The sequence below is a fragment of the Anser anser genome, assembly GCF_964211835.1.
Source record: "Anser anser genome assembly, chromosome: Z".
NCBI lineage: Eukaryota > Metazoa > Chordata > Aves > Anseriformes > Anatidae > Anser > Anser anser.
In genome coordinates, this window is record NC_139723.1 from 23,612,288 (window position 1) to 23,630,020 (window position 17,733).

At 37.4% G+C, this 17,733-nt stretch overlaps 1 protein-coding gene across 5 annotated transcripts in view; it reads left to right on the forward strand.

The window, feature by feature from the left end:
* MCC (MCC regulator of WNT signaling pathway) overlaps nucleotides 1–17,733 on the forward strand; it is a 205,937-nt gene that overhangs the window by 55,836 nt on the left and 132,368 nt on the right. The gene's annotated exons all lie outside the window — the stretch shown is intronic.

Consider the following 17,733-nt stretch of genomic DNA (forward strand, 5'->3'; position numbering starts at 1 on the left):
ATTTTTCTGTCCAGCTTGCCATCTGTTTATCCAGCCTATGCTTCAACAACGTTTCTGTAAGGATCATATAGGAAACAGTGTCAAAGGTCTTACTGAAGTACAGGTAGACAGTACTGACTGCTCTCCCCTCATCTACCAAACCACTCATTTCATTGCAGAGGTTTCTCAAGCTTGTCAAGTGTGTCTTCAACCTGATGAATCCATGCTGACTACTCCTAATCATTTTCTTGTCCTTTGTATGCTTTGAAATGGTTTCCATATTTAGGTGCTCCATCACCTTTGCAGGGATCGAGGTGAGGCTGCCCAGCCTGTAGTTCTGTGGGCCCTCCTTCTTGCCCTTCTATAAGATTACAGTGTCGTTTGCTTTCCTCCAGTCCTCAGGCATTTCTCCCAAATGCCTTGATCCTTCAAAGATTATCAAGAGTGGGCTTGCAATGCTCTCTGCCAGCTTCCTCAGCACTTGTGAGTGCATTGGCTTGCATATATCCAGTATACGTAAGTATTCCCTGACCTGATCCCCTTCTACCAAAGTTGTATCATCCTTGCTCTAGTATTTCCCAGGTCTCTGGGACCTGGGATTCCTGCTGACTAGTCTTGCTTGTGAAGACTGGCAAAGAAGGCATCCAGTACCTCATTTTTTCCATGCCCTATGTCATCAGATTCCCCACCCCTTTCTGCAGTGGGCCCACATTTTCCTTAAGTCATCCTTTTGTCACTTGTGTGCTCACAGAAGCCCTTTTTGCCTTTTACATCCCTTGCCAGGTTCAATTCCAGCTGGGCTTTGGCATTCCTAACTTCAGTCCTGCATGCTCAGATGATGTCTCTGTGTTCCCCCCAGGTTACCCACTCTCTGTTTGCTTCCTTTTTGTGCTTGAGTTTTGGCAGGAGCGTTCATGTAGTAGCAAGGGATGCTTTAAAAACAAAAACCTTTCTGCTATTCCTCTTTGTGCCCTCTCTGCTAATCTTTATAGTAAGTTGCAGTGGCTTTTTATGGAAGAAGTTTTCCCTCAAAGAGATCAAAGGAAGATTTTTGCAGTTTTAGTTCTTACTGGATGTTGAAAGCACGTATGTTCTGCCACATGCATTGCTAAGAATCTCAGAAAAACAGTACTATATATATTACAGTAGGGAAGTTTAAATTTAGGTTTTGTTTCTGAAATGCAGCCATTTGGGGTTTTCTAGTGATAGCGCATTCTCTGTTGATCCAGAATGTAATAGATTAGATATTAGAAAGAAATTCTTCACCATGAGGGTGGTGAGGCACTGGCACAGGCTGCCCAGAGAAGCTGTGGATGCCCCATCCCTGGAGGTGTTCAAGGCCAGGCTGGATGGGGCTTTGGGCAACCAGGTCTGGTGGGAGGTGTCCCTGCCCATGGCAGGGGGTTGGAACTGGGTGGTCTTGAAGGTCCCTTCCAACCTAACCCATGCTATGATTCCTTGATTCTGGACACTGCAGTGTGGGGAAAAAAAGAACAGGAATTAGCATCCACTGGGTGAGGGGAAGGAAGAAGAGGAAAGAAGATGGCTGGAAGAAATAAATCTCAAATTTATTGTAGAAAACTAAATTAATTTAACTTTTGTGAACATTTTCCGCTATTGCTGATTCATGACACCTTTTAAGGGGTGTCAGAACACTGTTCTGACAACTGAGTTAGTGTTCGTGTTACAAATGTAACAGCAGAGAACTTTTTTTCCTACCTGTTGACTGTTTAAATGAGATGTGTGCTCTTACATTCATTTTTCTTTTTCATATGTCATGAGCTTAATGGCTCTTAATGTTAAAAAAAATAATAATTGCAAATGCATAATTTAATAAAACTTGGCAAGCAATATCTTTGGGATATTAAGTTACTGCAGAACAATGCCATATGTATGGTAAAACATTATATATATATATAAGAAATCATGATAATATAAAATATATAAACTTTAAAAATTCCTATTTAGCAGAAATGTAGATAAAGGCATAGAGGACACTGAAGAATTCTAGAACTGTTTTTTAAAATTTTTCTTTAGCTATTTTTTGCGTGTTTTTATTTTTCAACTGAAAATACATGATCATAAACATTTGCAATTGGGATACTGAAAAATTCATGTGATTAATTTTAGTGGTCTTTTGGACTCGATGAAGTCATTCACAGTCCTGTTATAGTTCCATTTTTCACTGCTTTCTAGATTGTTTTCTTCCCATCCAGCTGGGCTAGGACTAAAGCTGCACTTTTTGTTTGGCTGAATAGGAATTGTGATCAGTTGGTAACACTAAATTTTCTGACTTAGTATCCTAGAATAGTTAAAGGACCAAGTTGCCATGGTTTACTGGGTATTGTTTATAGGCCAGAGTATAAGTAATGTAAGTAAAGATCCTTTCCTTTGTTCAGAACATATTAATAGGACAACTGATAGAGAGTAAACCTTGTGTTAAATTTGAAATGCCAGTAATGTCCAGTAGCACTGCAGCGATACTTTGTACTTCATAGCGCATTTCATTTGAGGAGCTGAAATAAGCTGTAAACCATTATTGATGCAATTCTGTCATTGTGTATGAGAACTTATGTTTCAATTTGTTAATTACATTATGTTACATGCTTTATCAGAAATCTTATTAGTCAAACTGATAACTCAATTCTTGTTGCCTGGCTTGGTCTTGCAGAGAGGAGTGTGTCTTATCGGGGCATGGTTATGAAATTATACTTAAAAAGACCATTTTACAGAAAAGGATTTTAGAGGATTTTAATGGTAGGTTGAGTTGGGACAATTCTACCCTTTTAAGAATGACATTGTTGCAGACTTTAAGTAGATTTGATGGCATTGCATGAGGAGATATTGTAATTTAGTAATTTCGAGAGAATAGATTAAAAAAAAATAAGGTAACCATGACACACAGGAGTTTTAAGTCACGATGCCTCCTATTTGTACGCTTAAAGATGAATTGTTAGCAAAACCATTGGCAATCTTCTACCACCACGTAGTAGTTGTATTTAAGCCCTAGAGGCTCAATCAGCAGATGTTTATTGAATTTTATGGGTTGCCTTTGGGGAGGCTTTTCTGCTTCTCAGTTGTCTGTGTCTGCTGTTCATTCTCTTGTGTCTTTTCTCACAGCTTTACTGGATGCTGTGTGTACTCTCAGCTTTCATTAGCCCTTCATTTAGGTCCTCTTGCAGTTGGTAATTTATTGTTACTGCCCTTTATCCCTTTGCTTTTGTATGTGCCCAGCCCCTTCTTCTCTGTCTTTTTATTTATGTTTTGCTCCACAGTTCTGCACAGTGCTTCAGAGTTCATTCTAATAGCCTTCATTAAAGGACAAGGGAATTATACCTCTTACAGAGTTGACCGTATGAGGCTGCAAGTGCTTTGAGCAGGGGGCCAGTTCTGTTGGGGTGAAGGCATGTACCTGCCATGTGATTAATTAGCATGATGTACAAAATGAACGGTCACAGTTAAATCAGCGTAAAAGAGGTTAGCATGTCTTGGTCAGGGTGATCTGTGGTGTCAGTCCAGCTGTAATGCAGGGCTTTGCTTTGATGGGAAACCATTCCTTGTTTTGTAACCACAGATTTAGAGTTCTCGGGGATTGTGCAGTACTTCAAATCCTAATCCTAAAAGTAAGGTTTCTGGAGAACTTACGGTTAAGAGAGAGCTCTCCTGTAGTCTCCTGAAATACCCTCATCTTCAGTAACTTTTTACTGTTGAGGCATTTTAGAGTTGTCTGAAGGTAGTTCTTGGCACTCTGAGCTGGATTCTCAGTAGTAATATGCAGCTGCCTTAGGTCTGGTAGATCCCTGTCCCCAGTGCCACTACTCTTTCTTGTCCTTGCCCACAGCCATGGTCTTAGGGAAGCTTAAAAGGGAAAACAAAGTAATGTAAACAGTGAAAAAGCCTTATCTTTATCTTTGATGTTATTCTAGAAAATACCTTTTTCTTTATAAGAGAATAAAATGGATTTAAGGTTTAACTTTGTTCTCTTTAGCTTTCTACTGACTTATCTTTGGCATATTAATAGAAATTATGGAAAACGATTGACCCAGACAAACTGAGACCTTTGTGACCAGAGTGAAGTCACTGACATTTTGGCACTGCTACACTCATTAGTGGTACTAACCCAAGTGTTTTGCTTTCAGCACTGCTGCATTTCATGCATAAAATTTTATACGCAGGAAGATAAAGACCTTACAACCTCCTAATTAGCAAATCTAATAAGCAGTACACAATTTATGGTTATGCACCAGCTACATTGATTATGATTATGAAGTCATTGCAATATAGTAATGTAATTTGTCAATATAAATCACAATCCTTCTCATTTAGTCAAAATTTTAGAAGCCACAGGAAAACGTTGTTTCTCGTAGGCTAAAATAAAATGAATGCTGAAGTAAAAACAGAATAAAAAGGACAGAGAGTACAGTTCTTTTGTAGGCTAGATTCCAAAATGTATTTTTGCAAGCCTGGCAATATGTTCAATTTTTAATTTATAATTTGGCAAACATGAAAATAATATCCTCTTTTTTTATTCACTTTTTTGGTGAATCTATTTTTGTCAAAGTGCTTTAAAAAAAAAAAAAGTGCCATCCTGAAAAAATGTGCAGTTTCCATATTACTGCTAAGATAGTTCTGTTTGGTTTTGGACAGAATACTTTATCCAAGACTGGGTCACATGAAAAAAGTAATTTGTTGATGTTGTTACATGATCAATAATTGCTGGTTAAAAAAAAATATATTGACTTAGTAGAAGATTAATAAAGATCACATGATTTTACGTCACTTACTAGATGGGGATTAATGTTTTTTCTCCTGAAACAATTTTTTCTTTGCTTCTTTATTATTCCCTTTCCTTTGAATTCTTAAGCTTTTTCTGTCTTCATGTGTGTATGCTCGAAAAGCTATTTCTTGTTTATCTGTGCCTTAGTCTTAAACCTGTGTTTTTGTAACCAAACAATTCACTGTAGAGACCGGCATTTTTTAAGTTGTCATACTAATGTAGCCTGCAAAGTAAGTTATCAGAGCCACCAGAACAATAGCACTTATGGTGTTTCTAGTTTGTTGGTAAACACTGTGCACTTGCAAAGCTGCTATAGCAATTAGGCTCCCTAAGAGGAAATGGCTGAATTTGAGTATTGCAGTGCATATTTAGATGGGTCTTAGATTCAACATGTCACCGAACTGCAGTCCTAGGAGGTAAGAAGCCCTATAGCAGAGCACAGAGAGGAAGGGATAAAGGACTCAGAAAATGGAGGGAGAAAAAGAGGGAAAGGAAGGAAAAGGAAGGAAAAAGTTGCACTCACTGTTTGGAGTTGTTCAAAATATTTTGACACGTTACCTTCTTAACAGCAGGCTTCATGGCAGGTCAGGTATTGCCTGCCTGAAGTACGTTACTTTTACACCTGATTATCTGTTGTCTGTCCTCCAATAGCCAGCATAAAGGTACAAGCTGGTATAAATGCTGTTATAATTACTTCTGAATTATTCAGTAGAAATACAGACATGTGGCTTTGCCCCATACAGATGGAATTTGTTTTGCTATGAGGTCTGGCAGTGTTGAGATATGATATCAATAATCGTGGAACTACAGTCTAAGTAAGTAGTAGCTTTCAGACATTTATGAGGTACAAAGATAGAAAGAGGCATAGAGATGCTTGAGCTCAGTAATCATTTTCCACTGTTGTGCTGCTGTCAAGGCAAAGCATGGAGGGAGATGAAAATCAGAGTAGGAGGAGTTCTACCTGCAAATAAAATGGAAGAAGGTTTTGTTATTCTTTCACAAGAGACTGAAGGGTAGAACTAGATGAAGAAGGGTAGAACTAGATGCTGAAGGCAAACTTCAAAGAGAAGTAATAACAAACAGTAGTTTTTTGTTTAAAAAAAAAAACTGGGACATGTTAAAATAGTAAAATGCTAAAGCACACTGAAATCTGAGGGCATTATTAATCTTGCACCTGATCTGTGTTTGTTGAGGTAGGCCTACATATGATCTTAGTGAGTATTTACATGAAAGATGAAGTTACCAGTATGAAAGTAATCCCTGTTTATGTAGAAAAAAAGTTCAATGCATGTTTTAGTACAGTGTTTTCTAAGTGTTCTGTGTCTGAATGGGAACTGGATTGGTGTCCTGTGATTCTATCAAAAAGTTTTTATGTGGGTGTTGGGAAACACTGTAGAGTCATAGTGTGTATCCAATCTTTTTAACTGTTCCAGAACACAGATTTTGTTTATAATTTGGGGAAAAAAAAGGGCCATTTTTCACTTCTTTAAAGCTTGTGATTCCACTGGCAATGGGTGGAATTCATACACAGGGAAAAAAAGCTATGTATATTTTGAATTTCTTCAGGAAGAAGCAAATTAGTTTATTGCAGCTAAACACAAATGAAAGATAAAGTCCTTTCCTTTTGGATCCCAGATGACAATGTAGGTTATCTATTACAGAGCTTTATGGTGGGGTAGCTGCAGGTCATGAGCAAATACACGTAAGTATTTAATATCCTTGACCTGTCTAAAGCTGCAATCCAGTCAAGGGCTGTTTATGGCATATAGCTTTCACAAAGTACAGCAGGATTATTTGGACTTTTTTAGTGTGTAAGATTCTTGGCATGGTTTCCAGTCTAGGTGGAGCAGAAAGCCATTAGAGACAGCACAGATTCCAAATGTCTAATTGTTTTAAAAGGAAGAGTAGTAAGTGCATGTACAGTTTTTGTCCCAGGGCAAGGGGAAACTTAGTGATCCCTCCCTTCCCATGCTTTATTTAATCAGAAAAGAAATTACTCTTATTTTTATCTATTTATCTACAATTAGAGGGTTGTTCTGAACATTAGTTAGTATTTGTATAGTGTTTTGAAAACATGAAATACTGTGTATCTATGATATATTATTTGTGCCCCTTTAAAATATCAGTTATATCAGAAAAAGATGGCTTTTTAAAATTTAATTTAGGACAAGGTCCTCTGTGGGAAAAGGATTTGCTGATGGAAAAAAAGACGACATTGTTTGGAATTATATTTTTTAAGCTAAATTACTTGCAGAATCATGTCTTGGGAGATGAGACTGACACTTTCTGCTTTGCAAATATCTGGATTTCATTTTTTTTCCTTCTTTGCACAGTTGATTTGAACCTCACAAGAGGCTGGCCATTTGTTTTCTCTTGAACTGGGGGGTCAGTAGTATTCTAGCTTTGTCCTCACCTTGTTGTCGTCTAAATGGACTGCTGTACCATTTTTTGGCTCTTGGAAAATTTTATTTTAGGGCATTATCAGCCTCCTTAAAATGTTGCCTTCCCACCACTACCTACTGTTTCAAATCTATGAAAAATCCAAGCTTTTTGAGAAATGGCATGCACTTTTTCTGTTGCTGTTGAACTGATATATTTTCCTTTGTTAACAGGGTGATATGAAATATGCTTTTTTCCCATGTTTTCCTTCATGTTTTCCTATTCCTTTGAGCCGTGCTTTCTCTGGCAGTGTTCCAGAGCAAAGGATGTTGTTTCCCCGAAGGATTACTTAATATATGTATATAATTTAAAACCCGACAATCTCAAGGTCTTTTTCTTTTTATCAAAATACTGGTCTCTGGTAGACCTGAGGACATGAGAGAGCATGTCTGAGAGAACGTCTGAAGTCTCACAGTCACCATTAAAGTAGGTAGGATCAATTTCTTTAAAAATACTGCTCTTTGCTTTCTACCACTTCTTATCGTGACTAGTTTTGGGTCCTTTTTAAAGACATATCATTTGATTTATTAAATGAATATGCTGTTTTACTGTAGTAGTAGTATTAATCCAAAAACAATTACCTGTGCAGCTGTCTGAAAGACTCTGGTATTTTGAAAACCATATCTGCTATGAATCACAGAGCAGACTTAGCTGTTATTGAAAATCCAGACTGCCCAGTGTTCCAAAGTAATGTTCTGTCTGACATTTACTGAATAGGGCATAGTTATCAAAGAAACTGGAGAGATTGCAGTAATTACACTGAATCTTTATCTCTGCTCTGATATGTAGCTGACAATAAAGGATGTGGAAAATAAATGTATTCATTTTAATGCATCCATTTATGCAGTGTTTCTTAAGAGCAGGTGGCAGTACAGGAGAGTTTTCACATCTTAGATAGCAGTTTTAAAGAATTAGCTCTTTCATAAACTCAGTGCTTCCACGTTTCTCTGTGATTTAAACTATATCATTTGATAATCATATACATCTGTGACTTTGGCTGAGGTTCTTGGGAGGAGAGGGTACTTGTCTAACATTTCTCCTTCACACTTGTTTCTCTTGAAAAAGTTTGTTATATGAATGCCTGTTTAATCTCAATAAATTAAGAATTTGTTTTTGTATTGAATTTTGTCGACATATCCATATATCATGGTTAGATCATGCTTTCCTGACTACAGCAAGTTTGCTATCTTGATGTATCAATGTTTTAAGAGAGCTACTCTCACTTGGTGACTCATCTCCTAAAGACTAACAAAAGGGCTTGACATGGGAATAAATTATTCTTCAACAGAGAGTGTTTGGTCTTGTTGGAGATGAAAATACTAGATGAAATAAAACAAGAATGTCAAGATCATTTCATAAGAACTATCCTGGTATAATCATCAAGGTTTTCAAGAGTCATAGCAATTTGTACAAACCATGTCTTTTTTGTCTTAGTGACTGTGTTTTGTCTTTAGAGCCATAGTTATGCAATGTAATTAACCATCAAGGGAATTCGGGTTTTTGCTAAATATTGCCATTCCAACAGATGCCTGTGTTTTAACTCAGGCGTAAAGCCTGGCTGCTTTTAGCTTAAATGCTCCTTCATTAGAAATATTGCCCTTCCTTGAGCAACAAGTGAAATTCAGGTAGGATATCCAGAAGTGTTTGGACTCACCACTGTTGGGAATGCTTGTTCTGCTGTTAAATGTCTGAGAAATGAGTTTCCTATGGCAATGTGATTTCCTTATTGACAATGTTATGATTTCTGTTCGTGTGTATATCTGGTCTGGCTCGTCTATCTTAAACTCCCAGCTGACTCTTAGACTCTTGTTCTTTCCAAAGTGATTTTCAGGTTGTATGTCATCCGTGTTCTCTTTTCTTACAGATTGGCAGATAGGCTATAACCCATGCTTCTGCTCTCCTTTACTTTTTTTCTTCTTTCCAGCCCAGTATGCATCCTCCAATATCTGCGTTCAGCTCATTGTTTTCCTTTAGTGCCTGGTAGCCATATATGTTATGGATGCATGAATGTACAGACGCACTGGTTGTTCCCATTGATCTGCTCTAAGCCCTGGCTGTGTTTGGCAGACACAACTCAGCTGCTGTGAGCTGTTGCCAGGCTGCACAATGCACTCTTCATTTGGAAAGTGTAGCCACTGATGTGTAAGTTAGCGGCTGCCTGAGGCCAGAGGCTGACTCTTGTGTTCTTTGTTTTAAAGAACAGGATCCTACCACTGTAACTGCTCTGAGCCTGGGAGCAAGCTGTCCCTGCAGGATGGAACAAACTTTCACTAACATTTTCTAAGCATCACTACTGCAGTTGATATTGATGAGAAATTGATTGAATAAAAGACGTTATCATAAATATATCTGCTATATTACTCAGTACCTGTGAAAGCACTTTAAATATGTCTTCGTAAAAGAAAAGAAAAAATCCCAGAAACAATCTCTGGATTTTTTGAAGACATACATTTTGAATATTTGTATGTGTTTCTGTGTCTGTAAGTGTATTTGTAAATAGTTGCAGCTGAGACATTAAACAGTACTTCTGTGTATTGTTTGATTATTGTTTCGATGATTGGATCTTGCAGTATTCCTAAGAACTGTATTGTGTAGGTATTTCTTGTTGTGAACTTGTGTCATGAGAAATATCTGTTTCTTTCCTCTGCTAAGTACCTATTTGATGAGCTGTTCTAATAGTAATTTTCCAGGGGTCAGTGGTATAATGGTGATTTAGTCTGGCAGTCAGAGATAGGGCAGCTGAACACTGTCCAAATTTAGAGGAATCGTAGCATCCATATCTGTTTACTGGTCACAGTTTGTGTGTTGCTCCAAGGCTCCACAAGCTGTTCCACAGACCTTTGTAACCATACGAAAATAAAATGTTCTGTTCTGTCAGCTATTGGTGGTTTTGGCAAGACAAGATGTTACAAATTTACTCGAATACACTTACAGATGTGATAATCTGAAAGTGAAATCATATTTGTATTTCCTACTTACTGTACTAATGTACTGATCTGATACTTCCAGGACGTGGCATTGTGACAAATATTGCCAGCATTTTCTGAAGTTAAAGTTTACCTTAAGTCTTGGTGTTTTGATCAGTCCATCATCTCCTGCCTGCTGTAATGAGATGAATATGTGCTAACAACACTTTAGAATAAAACCTATCAATGGCGTTGAGTACAGATAAACAGGAGGTTATGTAAGGCACCGTGCTTTGTCAGGAAGCCACTGAGCAGTGTCTTCTGCTGCCTCTGCTGTAAGAATGGCAACTTGTGGCCAGGGAGACAGCTGGAGGGCAGTACCTTTGTAAATTGCTTCCATGACACTTGCTAAATCTTGCTTTAGTGCTATGAAGTTCAACACTAATGTCTGTCGTCAGTTGTGTTGCTCATAATTGTGTAAATGCCATGCTGAGGGACTGGATATGTGGTTTATGTGTGGGGATACCGTAGTTAGTGACACAAGTGAAGTGCTTTCAGGTAAAGTTTTCTATCTTTTACTTCTGTTATTAAAAGCTTGATCCTAATAGGCATGCATCCTTTTCTTGGATCTCTGTGTATTTAAATGTAATTGCTGACTTTGATTGAGTGTGCTATCCATACCAGGTATCCAGAATAATTATTCTTTGCCTTCTTGCCAATATAACTGACGCTACATTAAATTTTTTGTCAGCTCAGTAAGAATAGCTGAAGTCATGTATTCTTTTTGTTGTTGGCTAGTGTAGGTGTGCTATCAAAACTCTAGAAGTGTAGATCAGATGCAGAATTCCTGGTTTTTTTCTATGGGGAACTGCCCTACCTGAGTGTGGAATGCAAAGTTTTGCTTTGACTATATTTTATTTGACAGTGCAGACAAACTACAAAAGTAATATTCATACCAGATGAAGAACCCTCTCATAGAAGCATCAATCACTTTCTGCCACAAAATTACTTTTTTTTAAATTATTATTATTATTTTTTCTTCCTCTCTTCTCACCCCTTCCCTCCCCATGTAAATTGTGCTGGGTTTTCTGGAACTAGTTTCATGTGGAGATTGGATATTCTGTGAAAGTTTAGTCTGTGCCAAATTCAGATTTATTTTTGCTTTTTGAAGTTTTATGTTTACAGTACCTCTCAGCACCTAGAAAGGTATGTGAAGGAAGCTTGATAATATGATTGAGGAGGTTGATTGCAAACAGACTACTAAAATAGCAAAGGCTTAGGTGCTTTTTACCTCTGTCTTTCATACATACTGGCATACGCAGTACCTTAGCATGAGAACAGAAATCTTTCTTTAAATGATGAAAGATTATGATACCTTAGGGAGAGTTATGAAAAATGCCTAAAAAAAAACCACAAACTGAGTGTGCATAAAGGAAAAGTTCTTACAGAAAATTTGAATTGATACCTTAGGTAAAGAAGTAACTACAGTAATTTAGAGCCTGGTAAATAAAAATGTAATTTTGCCCTGCAGGGTAGCATCCCTGGTATACTGGCAACTTTTAGTACGTTGCTTTTTTTTTCTTTTTTTTCCCCTATGTGACTTTGTCACTTGTTTTAGAATTCAGCTGAATTCTAGAATACATGTGACATGAATTCTTTTATTACAGTTTCCATAAATCAGAATAGAAACTTTTCTGGTTCACTTCAATTGGTATTTTTCCAGCCAACATCTCTGGATAGCAGAAGAAACAGCAGTGTAGTTTTCACTGCGTTTTGAGAGTCCATCTGAGAACCACATCCCTTGTACCAAAAGGCATCCATGCAGCACCAGGTGGAGAGAGACTGTGAATGAGACTATGCATCAGACCAGATAGCATATGAGTCATGGTATTCATACTCTGAAAAATAAAACCCTCTGCAGATCTTTCTGTGCAGAGTTAAGTGTTGACCCAGCATCATGATTTCAAATGTACTTAATCGTTCAGTGCAAGCAAGCTCTATTTCAGATGTAAATCCTCAAACTCATCTCTGGGATCTTTCAACCAGGTAGATCTTTTGCCTCCATGTTATCTTATGGCTTTTTTCTTGTACCATTTTACCCTTGCCAGAAATGTCTTAGATCTATTTAAATAACATAGAAAAATTATCAAGCTTACATTATTAAATAAAATAGGTAATAGAGCACCCAAAATTATTGTAGAGAAACACACGAACCCATCTGCTTTAAATAAGCTGTTTTCTACATGGGATAGCTTCATTATACCAACATTTAATAAATCATGATGTTGTACTTCTTTCAACACAGCAGTGGTTTCAGTTATTTAGTTATATTTCAGCTGAAGTTAAGTCTATAGCTTTTATTTCATACTTTTAAAAGTCCAGACATTCCCTTTGAAAGTATGCAGCATTACTGAAAATAAGTTCTTCTAGACTCCAACAGACTTACTTCAGACTACTCTGATGTGGTTATAACATCTGCCAGTCAGAAGCGGGGTGCTTATTGCTCTAAACTAATCCCTGTCTACAACAGATTCCTGAGGCTTAGATGTTAATGGAATGAATAACTTAATTCTTTTCAGGGTAGCGTTAATATTTTAGCTTTCTAAAGGTAGCAGGGACATTGATAACTCATTGCAGTGAAACATTATTTTGAGACTGTTATACTCTATGACATTATTCTGTAGCTTGCCCTTTTGGAAACAATGTTAGATATATATGTTTGGGGGGGGGGGGGGAGTGTGTTTTTTCTCTCAGTTGTTTTGCCACAAAATCATGGTGAAGGTCATGAGATTTTCTGAAGGATTCTAGTCACCTTGGAAATATCCTCATAAGAGTCCAATACTATGCTGTTCGTACACTTAGGGTACCCTGCCCAATATAGTCATGTCACCTACTTTTGGGCACTTCTCTGAGTCATTTCTTCCTTAAATTAACTTCTAAATGTTTCCAGTTATTGTACAGATTCAAATATATGTGTAATTGTTTATTCTTGTATAGCAATTTCCAGCTGTCCCACTTTACAGTTCAGTTAAAAGATGGCTACAATGTGCATGTTTCAATAGTTGCTGCCCTGAGTTGATAATAAGGTCTGGGATTGTACAGTGCACTGCACATAGGAACATAGGAGTCTTAATTTTCCTCTGTTTTAAGGAGTTTGTAATACAAAAAGGAAACCAAAAGTGCAACAGAAACACATGATAAAAATAGTACTGTCAACATATTTACCCATTTGCATTTTAATTTTAAAATAAATATTAGGACTTAATGCCTTGCCTTAGAGGGGTGGGAGTTGAAGTTGCATATTTATATCCCTAAAGTGATTTGTTTAGTCTTAGAACTAATTTATCTAAATAAAAACAACACTATTTTATGCATCATAAAATCTAATTTTACAAACTATGAATATGTATTTCAGTCTTGGATAAAGCCTGAGGAATTTACCTGTTTTGCAAATACTGAAACTGGGCTATAAGATGTCAAATATAAAACTGTTCTTACTCCTTCTAATTTTTGCTACTGTGAAGTTAAACACTGCTGCCAGTGATACGCCATTGCCTAGTTCTTACCACAGTGTTGCCATTGATTCTGTAAATAGTTTTAGTCAAATTGCTTAATTTTTGCTGCTGAATTCTCTCTTTTTTCATAGACATAGTATTTATGACAGTTGGTATTTTTCAGGAGATGCTTACTGTTTATGTTTAAGTGCAAGCATCCAGGTGTGATTTTAAAGACAAACAAACAAAAAAAACCACCTTGACTTAAAAAGCCAGAGCAGGGCACATCTTAGAAACAGTGAAGTATAGAATTAATATTAAAATATTCCCTGCATTTAAGTATGTGCTGTTCTCTGTTTTTGTTTTGTTTTCCTACAAGTAAAATGTTATGGAATATACAGAGTGGATGTGGATATAGGAGAAGACACCACCACAAACTCCCAATTGTGAATGAGAATGTACCTCATGTTTACAACACACAAGCGTAACAACAATGGGGAAAAGGCGTTCCCATTAAAAGTGTGCTCATAGAAGGCACGCTGACAAAACCTACAATGACAAAACCGTACAGCCTCATCTACAGAGCATATCCTTGCATTGGCTGTTCCTGTACATCATACTTTATTACTTGGGCTTGGACAAGAGCTATGCTGCGTGTCAAGCTTTCTTACTTCTAATGCATGGTTCTGCTACCCCTGCCATGTAGATTTCAGTTACAAAATCAGGCAGACACACAGACACCCTCACTTTTGTCTCTGCACCACTCTTACCCCACCCCCATCACTCACCTTCATACCCCTTCTAAAGAGCTCCCACCATCACATCAGTGCTGGTTTGCTACTGTGGCTCTCAGATATGGTCATGGCATTCATTGTGAATCCCTTGGGAATACCTGTACCTCATCTGTAAACTCTGCTTCACATGCCAAGAAGCACTGGCAGGGGTTATCCAGAAAGGAGTCTTTGGATGCTGTAGTAGCCCCTATTGTCATAAGAAATAAACATGGTGTTCCTTTGAAAGACTACATCTGAGTTTTTGAAATGACTCCATGGAAGCCGAATACCTAAATCCCAGGGAAATAAGTTTGGACTCTGAAATTCTTTGACTGCTTTGAAAACTCTGAGTTACATTTCTGGATGCAGATTCCAAGGTTCTCTCTCTAATATATGCAAGACTGTAATCTTAGTTCAAATGAGCTTTCTACATCCATATCTTTTCAATTCAGAAAAGTTTGCTAAGTTTCCTTGAGATATTTAAGGAAAGTACTAATACAGTCCAATATTAGCTTCCATAGATAAACAACGGGGAAATGTATTGGTGAGTGTTTGATCTACTTTTCTTCATGTAGCAATTTATATCTACTGCTACATAAATAGCTATGGTGCTAGTCTGGAGGCCTAAAATCTCTAAAGTTAGTTGGATAAATACTCTTCTAATGTATGCCTTTCAATAAAGTCACTAAAGACAGTAAATCAAGTCAGCTTCCCTCCTTTTCTTTATTTACCTCTCCAAAAAACAGCCTATCCCAGCAGTCAGCAGGGGAGGTGTTTATGTTGGGTTTCCATATTCTTTCATGAATTATTCAGTTCACAAATCTGTTTTAACGTGTGAGGTTTTGATGGTTCAAAATGGTGCTGTTTCACATCTGAGGTGACCATCCTTACATTGGTCCAAGTTTTCATCTTCTTACAGAAGCAGTAGTGGTAGATGTAACCAAGTGTTGGAAGTTGTTTGTTTTTTTTTTTTAAACCTCCTGTAGATTCCCTCAACATTGCATTTCCCTTTTTTTCATAGCCTCTCATGTATGCATCAAGTTCACTGGTTACCTGTTGTGTGACATCCCAGACACCTGGGAGAGCTGGGAATGTTCCAGAAGCAGCAGCAGCAATTTCAGTTCTGTTTAGTGCCAGGTCATTATTTTTTTTTTTTAAATGATCCTTCCAGATGATTTAGGTGAGCAACAACTTCAATAATATTTCCAGGCAAGACACATCCTGCCCTAAGCTAAGGGGATAGCTATTATATTGTGGAACTCCTAAAGACAGTAATTTTTGGAGGAGAGCTTAAGAAAACAGTCCAATCTGAAAAAAAAAAAGGTGAGATTTAATGTTCATATGAAAAGAATACATGTTCTATTATCTAGAGTATTGTAATTAATTAACACTGTTGTAATGAAAGGAAGTAGTTATTCCCACATTATACACGAGCAAACAGTAAGGGCTTGTCTACACAGGGATGTTTTGCAGTTGTGCTGTTAGCCAGTGCACTACTATATTTAAACAGCTGTAATTATGGTGGTAGAATTCCCTGAGTGAGACTCTACTTTGACTAAAAGCATGCCCTTTTCTGGCTTAAGGTATATTACTTCGGAAGCAATTTGAAATGAGCCAAAAAAAGGAAAACAAAATAAAAAAAGCTTTTGGTTCAATATAAAATAAGAGCAAATACACAGTAAGTTATACTATCCTATATTGCTTTCCTGGCTAGACAAGCCCTGGAAGGTCAGTAATGTATGTGCTTGTGTCACCATTCAACCTGCGTATTAATACAATATTACTCTCCTTGTATCTGCTCTCTTCTTCCTGTATCATAACTATTTATTGTCTCCATAACTGTAAGTCTCGTGCTTAGTCTAGAGGGGTGCTTTTGCAGAATAGTTCATATGTACAACAGTAATGCGAAAGGAGTAGAAAAGAGATTAGATCTCAGGACGGTATTCTGAGCTGTATTATTTTTATGACAGGATGGATAATATTTATTTGTATTAATGTTGGTTGTTAAATACATTCCTATTAGCGTTTAGTTGAAATGAAAGATACGTATGAGGAAAGCTCTGCAGCTCAAAGTCCAACCTGTTAGATCATACACATTCTCAGGAAGCTCTAAAGTCCACTGCAGACTAAGCTATTTTTTCTGATCAATTAGAACTGTAGAAAAAGTATAGGAAAAAAGACAATTAAATGAAGTGGGAATTGCCTTTGGGTATTTTGGTCATAAGGGTAGATGAAGTAATTTCAAGTGTTCTTTTCAAACTGTATATATGACTTTTTTATTGTTTTGTTTAGAAGATGCAGATAATTTTTGATGTTGTATTGATGATATTTGAAATTATGTCAACTGAAAATCTATACAAGTCACAGAAAATCAATACAAGTTACAGATAGAAAGGTCCATGAAATTGTGTACTCCGTATCTGTGTCAACGTAAGAATGCTTCCCAAAGTGTATTTGTTATCCAGTGTATGTTTTCTTCCCAAGCTGTATGCTTCCCAAGTCAAGGGATATTTAACACTTCCATTGGGAAACCATTATATAACTCTTCTAAATTTTATTTTCAGGAACCCCTGTTTGGAAAGTATGTGTAGATGTTCTTAGTTTCACTCCTCACATCTACCATTCCAGCTGCATTTTTTTATTTTTAAGTTCACTTTCTACGTTTCTGTATTTTCATGTGCGTAAGAGATTTGTGATTTTTCTCACTCAACAGACTGTGGCGAATGTGAGTGTACTAGACAAGTTTTCAAGTTAATGATGGTCAGCTTCCAAGTCGTTCCTCCTGGACAACGATTCATTCACAGACTTTAAACTATTTTGTTCCTTTCTTTCTTTCTTTTCTTCTTTCCACCCTTGATATGTTTAAATTGCATGATTGCTTACATAGGTTCATACACCCAGTAACACCTCATAATAGTTGATTAGTGTTAATTCAAATACTGTTCAGCGAAGTAACCTTTGTATCTCAAAATCATAATTGTTTTCTTGTACTTCAGTAAGATTTCCCATTGTTCATATATGTTCATGGCCATAGGATCACAGAATCATAGCATGATTTGGGTTGGAAGAGACCTTCAAGACCACCCAGTTCCAACCCCCTGCCATGGGCAGGGACACCTCCCATCAGACCTGGTTGCCCAAAGCCCCATCCAGCCTGGTCTTGAACACCTCCAGGGATGGGGCATCCACAGCTTCTCTGGGCAACCTGTGCCAGTGCCTCACCACCCTCTGAGTGAAGAATTTCCTCCTTACATCTAATCTAAACCTACCCTCTTTTAGTTTAAAGCCATTCCCCCTTGTCCTATCACCACACCCCCTGACTAGGAGTCCCTCCCCAGCTTTCCTGTACACCCCCTTTAGGTACT